The sequence below is a fragment of the Arachis ipaensis genome, chromosome B03, assembly GCF_000816755.2.
Source record: "Arachis ipaensis cultivar K30076 chromosome B03, Araip1.1, whole genome shotgun sequence".
NCBI classification, from domain to species: Eukaryota; Viridiplantae; Streptophyta; class Magnoliopsida; order Fabales; family Fabaceae; genus Arachis; species Arachis ipaensis.
Window position 1 is genome coordinate 53,016,550 of NC_029787.2, and position 9,071 is coordinate 53,025,620.

Here is a 9,071-nt window from a genome sequence, read left to right on the forward strand (position 1 = left end):
TATTTTTTTAAATTTTATAACTTTTATTATTAAAATAGGGGTAGTTTAGGAATAACATAAAAAATTTTATTAAAAAGGACGATTTTAATACAAAAAACGTTAAGGACAATTTTAAATAAAAAATTACATCGAGGACGGTTTTGATTCTGACCCTCAACATTAGGGACCAAAATAATACTTATCCCTAAATCTACTAATGAAGCCCCTTCCGTGGAGTTCAAATACATGCTATTGACGCTAAATGTAACATCCCAAGTTTTTGGAAAATTAAATAATGTGTTATTTACAATTTATTATAATTGTGAGAATTTTATTTTAAAAAAATTATTTTACTAAGGATAATTAAATAGAGCTTCATGATAATTGAAGTTTAAATAAATTATAATTTTATTATAATTTTTATTATAATTGAATATTTAACATAATTTTAGTAATTGAAAAATAAGAAAAAATTGTATAATTTAATTTAAGTAACTTCTATTATGAATAGTTTATGATTTAATTCGAGTTCTTTATTTTTAGAAAATAATCTATTAAAAATTATCAAATTGATTTCATAAATACTGAGTTTAAGTTAATTACCATTTTTGCGTAATTTTATTATAATTTGTTATTTTTATAATTTGAAAGTAAAGTTCTGTTGATAGAAAAATAATGAAAAGTTGAATTATTTACTTTGAATAATTAATATTGAGTTTAGATTATATTTTATAGAAATATGATTAATATGTTCGTTTTATAATATAAATTAGAAATAATTGATTTTTTTTTTGGTGACTTAAAAGAAAATAAACAAAAACTAAGAAAGAAAAAAAAACAAGAAACTGCTTAAGAAAGGCAGTCATATTTTTAAATATTTTTTAATGGAGTATATTTGGTTTTAAAATTACTCTATCCTCCAATTTTATTAAAATATCTATTCATATTTATCCTTATTCCTATATAAAATCTTTAATTTCTAACCCTAAATCTCAAAAATTCCCAAATTGAAAATCAGAAACCCTAACCTAATCTCCTCTAACCCTAACAGCCACCATACCTCCTTTCACTCCTTCAATGTTCAAAAACGGAAAATCAGAGAGAGGAGTGACGCAGAAAAGAAGAGCTCGAGAAGGAAGACGCCGCTGTAGTCGCGTCTCACTATCCTAGACGTTGCCAACGAAGAGCAGAGAGAGAGAGAGAGAAGATGCAATGGAGGAGAGGATGCCGCCAGCTCTGTCGCGCTTAGTCACTGTTGAGCTCGCCGTCGAAGACGCCACCACCGTCACTGTCGAACCCTTGCAGTTTCAGCCACGCTCGTCACTGTCGTTGTTGATACTGTAGCAGGGAAGGAGGAAGGATGCACGAACAAAAGAGGGACAAGGAATCTGCCAGGTCGTCGCTGTTTTTGCTCGGTGTTGTTCCCGCCAATTGGTTTCGCCGCTGCTGAAGAAGAGGACTCGTCCGAGAGAGAGAGAGAGAGAGAGAGATAGAGAACCAAGGGGAGTGACATGCGAAGGAGGCTGAGACGGAAAAGGAGGAGAATGAGACTATCTCATGCCGTTGATAAGAAGTTGCTACTATTGATGGATGAATAGAACGTGAAGAGAGAGGAGAAATTCGCAGAGAAAAGGGAGGTTTTGCCGCCATAACCCGTCTCATATTTCTTCTAATTTTGACACTCGGAGGTGGGGAATTTATTTTTAAAGTTAAACGTTTTTAATTTTAGAATGCCTACAAAGTTAATTGAATAATTACAAATGGTTAATAGTGGTTAAGAATAAATTGATTAATGTGAATAGCTTGAAATGTGTTTGAGAATAGTTAGCTATTGTGATTATTCTGAGTTTTTATTGGAATTAGATGTGGTTGTGAATGGTGATTAAACTGGTAATACTTACTAAATTAAAATATGTTGAGTTAATTATTGAAAAAAACTGTTATATTGATAATTGATGAATTGAGTTTGAATTGTGACTGGTTTTGTTGCTGTGAGTGATTAACTCGTGAGATTGATTTTGGTTTGGGGTTGTGACTGCTATCAGATTTTCTGATTGTTTTGGAATTACAGAGAATCTTGATTTTATTTGATTATGCTAAATTGGTTGTCATAGGCTGGTTTACTTGATGGTTGTGAATGGACTAAAATTCTAATCCTTGATGGATTTATATCGAATTGGTTGTTGATGAGCTGGTTATTTGATAAATATAGTAGACTTGGTTGGTGACTGATTGAAAACTGGTTTTGAGAAATTAGTTATGAATTCTTAAAGTTAGACTGGTTTACTTTTAAAGAATGATTGGGTGAAATTCTGATTCTAATTTATGAAAGGATGTTAGTTGTTAAATTGAATTATGATGAGATGATTATTGAGAAATTGTTGTTGTGATAATTGCTGATGAAAGGCTGGTGAATTGTTGAGAAATAAGGAACTCGTAAGGGTGGCTAAATCCGAGTTCTAGAGAATGTGCTGCCGAAATTTTATAAAATCAGATGTTTTATTTGAAAAGTTATTTTAGAAGATTTGGATTTGAAAAATTATATTATTTGAGTTTTATTTAGTTAAGAAAAGGATTATATTATTTTGAATTTGATTTACTAAGGAAAGGTTTATCTTTCGAGTTTGAATTCTTTAAGAAAGGAATTATAATTTGAGTTCCATTCAATATGAAAAAGGTTATGTTTTGGGCTTGAAATAAAGGATTACCTTTTTGGAGATTGGTAAATTTATAACATTTAAGTTGGAATAGTAAAGAGAAAGATGATTTTTGAGTCTTTGGGAAGTTAGTAAAATTTAGAAAGAGTTACTGAACAGGAGTGTGAAACTAATGATGAATAATGAGGATGATGATTGATTGTTGGGCCTTGGGCTGAGCACAGGAACAGGGACGCTCGTAAACTGTGTTGCTTTATCGTTAGCCCTAGAGGTCCTGTAGGCCAAAGTTCACCTACAGAAAGTTGTTATTCCTGTAGGCCGAACTTCACCTATAGTGAATATCAGTTGTGTACCTCAGGGTGTTGCTCTTGTAAGCCAAAGTTCACCTACAAAGAGTTACGATTCCAATAAGCCAAAGTTCACTCACAGGGGTGCCATTTCTGTAAGCAAAAGTTCACTTATAGAGGTGCCATTTCTGTAGGCTGAAGTTCACCTACCGAGAGTTGTTGTATTGTCTTTTGACTATTCCTGTAAGCCAAAGTTCACTTACAGGGGTACCATTTCTGTAGGCCAAAGGTCACTTACAGAAATAAAGCCATATCCGGCTAAGAATGCTGGGTTGCATCGAGAGTGGGTCAAAACTGACAGATGAGCTCATTACCTGCACTAGGACTAGACATGAATCATCCTTGTTTTTGCATATGCATTTGGTTGTGTTTTCTTGTATTACTTCTCTGTGATTATGCTGTTTGTCTTATTGCGACTTGTTTGTGTGTTGAATCGAGTCTCTTACTTTTGCTATTAATTTGTGAATGTATTGAGGTGATTAATAACTGTTGTTGTGACTGAAAATTAATCATGTAGCTAAGAGATAGTTAATATGACAAGAAAAATTGAGATCTATTTTGGCTTTAGAAATTTAAAGAAATTATTTAATTATCTAAAATAAAATTAAAAAGTATTTTCAAAGGTTTGACAAAAATAGTTTTATTTAAGTAAAGTTAATTATTTGAAATTTTTAATCATTACTTTTACGGCATTCCCATTCCGTACTGAGAACGTGTGGTTTGTTCTCATCCCAAAATTTTTCACGCTTTTAGTGACACAGGTTCAAGACTCAATATGAAGCTGCGGATGAATAGTTTGAATTATTTATAAGTTCCCTCGCCTTTGTTGATTAAGATTTTATTTTATACAGAGGGATAGGAGTTGTATCTGAGTTTCATTTAAATTCTTTTGTATAACATTTATTATTAGTAATTATGTGATTATTATTACCTGGTGATCTTTGATATATGGTTTTAATTAATAAAAATAAAACTTTTTGGCATTTTCTTAAAAATTAAAACACAACGTTGAACTAAAGGCTCAATATTAAATAGTTAATAAGGAAAACAAGTTAGTAACACCTTACTTTTGGTACGATCATGGCGTACTGGAAGTTAGGTTGTTACAATATGGTATCAGAGCCTGGTTCGTTCCTATTAGAGCCTTGTAAATGGATTGACTATGCTTCACTGCATGCTCTGACTGTCTATCATGCTTTATGACTTGTTTTGATAACAAGAGTTTGAGTTTTATATGCATGACTGCCTGATGAATAACGTTGTTAGTCTACCATTGCATACCTCATTGTATTGGGTCTAGCCAACTTAATACTAATGATTTATGTATATGGGAACACTAATGGGTTATCATAGACGAAATAGAAGTTATAAGTGATCCAACTCACGGGGTTTGAAACGGTTAAAGGTTATGAAGTTAGTTTAGTTTCGAAATATAATCCTTATCTGTGCCACGTGAACTCTTGCCATCTCTTCATTTGTTGCTTTCACTTGAATTCCTTGTTTTGGATTTCCTCGCCAACATGTAACTTGCTTATTTTTCAACCTTACCTTATTGTTCTTGTATACCTTTGCTTGTCTGTGAATCTAATTGCTTACTCTAATCCTTTCAAATATTCATCTTTGACAATGTCTATACTTTTGTTCTTATATTCTATTTTCTTTGATTTAATTTTGAACTTATTATATTATTACAATTTTCAAGGACAAAAATTTGTGTAGGATGGGTAGAATATAACAATCCAAGTTTTCGAAAAATTAAATAATGAGTTATTTACGATTTATTATAATTGTGAGAATTTTATTTTAAGAAAATTATTTTACTAAGGATAACTAAATAGAGCTTCATAATAATTGAAGTTTAAATTAATTAGAATTTTATTATAATTGAATATTTCACACAATTTCAGTAATTGAAAAATAAAAAAAATTGTATAATTTAATTTGACTAATTTTTATTATGAATAGTTTATGATTTAATTCGAGTTCCTTATTTTAGAAAATAATTTGTTAAGAATGGTTAAATTGATTTCATAAATACTGAGTTTAAGTTAAACATTTTTGTGTAATTTTATTATAACTTGTTATTTTATAATTTGAAAGTAAAGTTCTAGTGATAGAAAAATAATGAAAAGTTGTATCATTTAATTTGAATAATTAATATTGAGTTTAAATTATATTTTATAAAAATATGATTAATATGTTTATTTTATAATTTAAATTAGAAATAATCAATTGAACTTAGTAATATGTTGATAAATAATATTTTTAAAAAAAAAATAATGGAGTATATTTGGTTTTAAAATTACTCTATCCTCTAATTTTATCAAAATATCTATTCATATCAATCCTTATTCCTTTATAAAATCTTTCATTTCTAACCCTAAATCCCAAAAATTCCCAAACTGAAAATCAGAAACCCTAACCTAATCTCCTCTTGCCCTAACAGCCACCATACCCCCTTTCACTCCTTCAATGTTCAAAAACGGAAAATCAAAGAGAGGAGAGTGATGCAAAGAAGAAGAGCTCGAGAAGGAAGACGCCGCTACAGTCGCGTCTCACCACGGTGGAGCCCGTCATAAGCGTAGCCGCTGTCCTACACCTCGCCGACAAAGAGCAGAGAGAGAAGATGCAATGGAGAAGAAGACGCCGCCAGCTCTATCGCGCTTGGTCACTGTCGAGCTCGCCGTCGAAGATGCCACCACTGTCATTGTCGAACCCTAGCAATTGTAGCCATGCTCGTCGCAGTCGCCACCGGTGCTATTGCAGAGAAGGAGGAAGGATACGCGAACAAAAGAGGGAGAAGGAAGCTACCAGGCCGTTGCTATTTCTGCTCAGTGTTGTTGCTGCCAAATGGTTTCGCCACTGCTGAAGAAGAGGACGCATATGAGAGAGAGAGATAGAGAGAGAGAGAGAGAGAGAGAGAGAGAGATAGATAGATAGATAGATAGATAGATAGATAGATAGATAGATAGATAGATAGATAGATAGATAGATAGATAGATAGATAGATAGATAGATAGATAGATAGATAGATAGATAGATAGATAGATAGATAGATATGAATCTAATTGCTTACTCTAATCCTTTCAAATATTCATCTTTGACAATGTCTATACTTTTGTTCTTATATTCTATTTTCTTTGATTTAATTTTGAACTTATTATATTATTACAATTTTCAAGGACAAAAATTTGTGTAGGATGGGTAGAATATAACAATCCAAGTTTTCGAAAAATTAAATAATGAGTTATTTACGATTTATTATAATTGTGAGAATTTTATTTTAAGAAAATTATTTTACTAAGGATAACTAAATAGAGCTTCATAATAATTGAAGTTTAAATTAATTAGAATTTTATTATAATTGAATATTTCACACAATTTCAGTAATTGAAAAATAAAAAAAATTGTATAATTTAATTTGACTAATTTTTATTATGAATAGTTTATGATTTAATTCGAGTTCCTTATTTTAGAAAATAATTTGTTAAGAATGGTTAAATTGATTTCATAAATACTGAGTTTAAGTTAAACATTTTTGTGTAATTTTATTATAACTTGTTATTTTATAATTTGAAAGTAAAGTTCTAGTGATAGAAAAATAATGAAAAGTTGTATCATTTAATTTGAATAATTAATATTGAGTTTAAATTATATTTTATAAAAATATGATTAATATGTTTATTTTATAATTTAAATTAGAAATAATCAATTGAACTTAGTAATATGTTGATAAATAATATTTTTAAATATTTTTTAATGGAGTATATTTGGTTTTAAAATTACTCTATCCTCTAATTTTATCAAAATATCTATTCATATCAATCCTTATTCCTTTATAAAATCTTTCATTTCTAACCCTAAATCCCAAAAATTCCCAAACTGAAAATCAGAAACCCTAACCTAATCTCCTCTTGCCCTAACAGCCACCATACCCCCTTTCACTCCTTCAATGTTCAAAAACGGAAAATCAAAGAGAGGAGAGTGATGCAAAGAAGAAGAGCTCGAGAAGGAAGACGCCGCTACAGTCGCGTCTCACCACGGTGGAGCCCGTCATAAGCGTAGCCGCTGTCCTACACCTCGCCGACAAAGAGCAGAGAGAGAAGATGCAATGGAGAAGAAGACGCCGCCAGCTCTATCGCGCTTGGTCACTGTCGAGCTCGCCGTCGAAGATGCCACCACTGTCATTGTCGAACCCTAGCAATTGTAGCCATGCTCGTCGCAGTCGCCACCGGTGCTATTGCAGAGAAGGAGGAAGGATACGCGAACAAAAGAGGGAGAAGGAAGCTACCAGGCCGTTGCTATTTCTGCTCAGTGTTGTTGCTGCCAAATGGTTTCGCCACTGCTGAAGAAGAGGACGCATATGAGAGAGAGAGATAGAGAGAGAGAGAGAGAGAGAGAGAGAGAGATAGATAGATAGATAGATAGATAGATAGATAGATAGATAGATAGATACATAGATAGAGAGAACCAGGGGGAGTGACGCCCGAAGGAGGCTGAGACGTCGAAGTAGGAGAACGAGACTATCTCATTGCCGTTGATTAGAAGTTGCTACTATTGATGGGATGAACAGAACGTGAAGAGGGGGAGAAATTCATAGAGAAAAGGGAGGTTTTACCGCCACAACCGGTCTCAGATTTTGTCTAATTTCGACACTCAGAGGTTGGAGATTTATTTTTAAAGTTAAACATTTTTAATTTTAGAATGCCTACAAAATTAATTGAATGATTGCAAATGGTTAATAGTAGTTAAGAATCAATTGATTAATATGAATAGATTGAAATGTATTTGAGAATAGTTAGCCATTGTGATTATTCTGAGTTTTGATTGGAATTAGATGTGGTTGTTAATGGTGATTAAACTGGTATTACTTACTAAATTGAAATATGTTGAGTTAATTATTGAAAAAAACTGTTATATTGATAATTGAATAATTGAGTTTGAAATGTGGCTGATTTTGTTGTTGTGAGTGATTAACTGGTGAGATTGATTTTGGTTTCAGGCTATGAGTATTATTGGTTTTTCTGATTGTTTGGAATTGCAGAGAATCTTGATTTTATTTGATTATGCTGAATTGGTTGTCATAGGCTGGTTTGCTTGATGGTTGTGAATGGACTGAAATTCTAATCTTGGATGGATTTATATTGAATTGGTTGTTGATGATTTGGGTATTCGATAAATTGTAACGGTAGTAAACTTGGGTGGTGACTGATTGAAAACCGATTTTGGGAAATTAGTTATGAATTTTTAAAGTTAGATTGGTTTACTTTTAAAGAATGATTAGGTGAAATTCTGATTTTAATTGATGAAACGATGTCAGTTGTTGAACTGAATTATGATGAAATGATTATTGAGAATCTGTTGTGATAATTGTTGATGAAAGGCTGGTAATTGTTGAGAAAGAAGGAACCCGTAAGGGTGGCTAAATCTAAGTTTTAGGGAAGGTGCTGCCGAAATTTTATAAAATCAGAGGTTTTATTTGAAATGTTATTTTAGAATATTTGGATTTGGAAAATTATATTATTGGAGTTTTATTTAGTTAAGAAAAGGATTATGTTATTTTGAATTCGATTTACCAAGGAAAGGTTTATGTTTCGAGTTTGAATTCTTTAAGAAAGGAATTATATTTTGAGTTCGATTCAATATGAAAAGAGTTATGTTTTGGGCTTCAAATAAAGGATTACCTTTCTGGATATTGGTGAATTTATAACATTTGAGTTGGAATAGTAAAGAAAAAGATGATTTTTGAGTCTTTGGGAAGTAAGTAAATTTGAGAAAGAGTTACTGAACACAGTGTTGTAAAAATCGGAACGGATCGGCCGGTTCGACCGAAAACCCGATGAACCAGACCCTAAGCCGGTCCGGTCCGCTAATTGAACCGAACAAAGTAGAGAACCGATGTGAACCGGTCAAATCCGGAGTGAAAATTTGTCAAAATTGGTGGGGTGGGTTTGGAACCCTTGTCCTAAGGGAAAATGGAGCATGTCATAACCACCAGGCTGTCACAATTCTACCTAATATGTTTACAAATATATATATATATATATCTTTTATCAATCTATTTAATTTATTTTAACTTTAATTATAA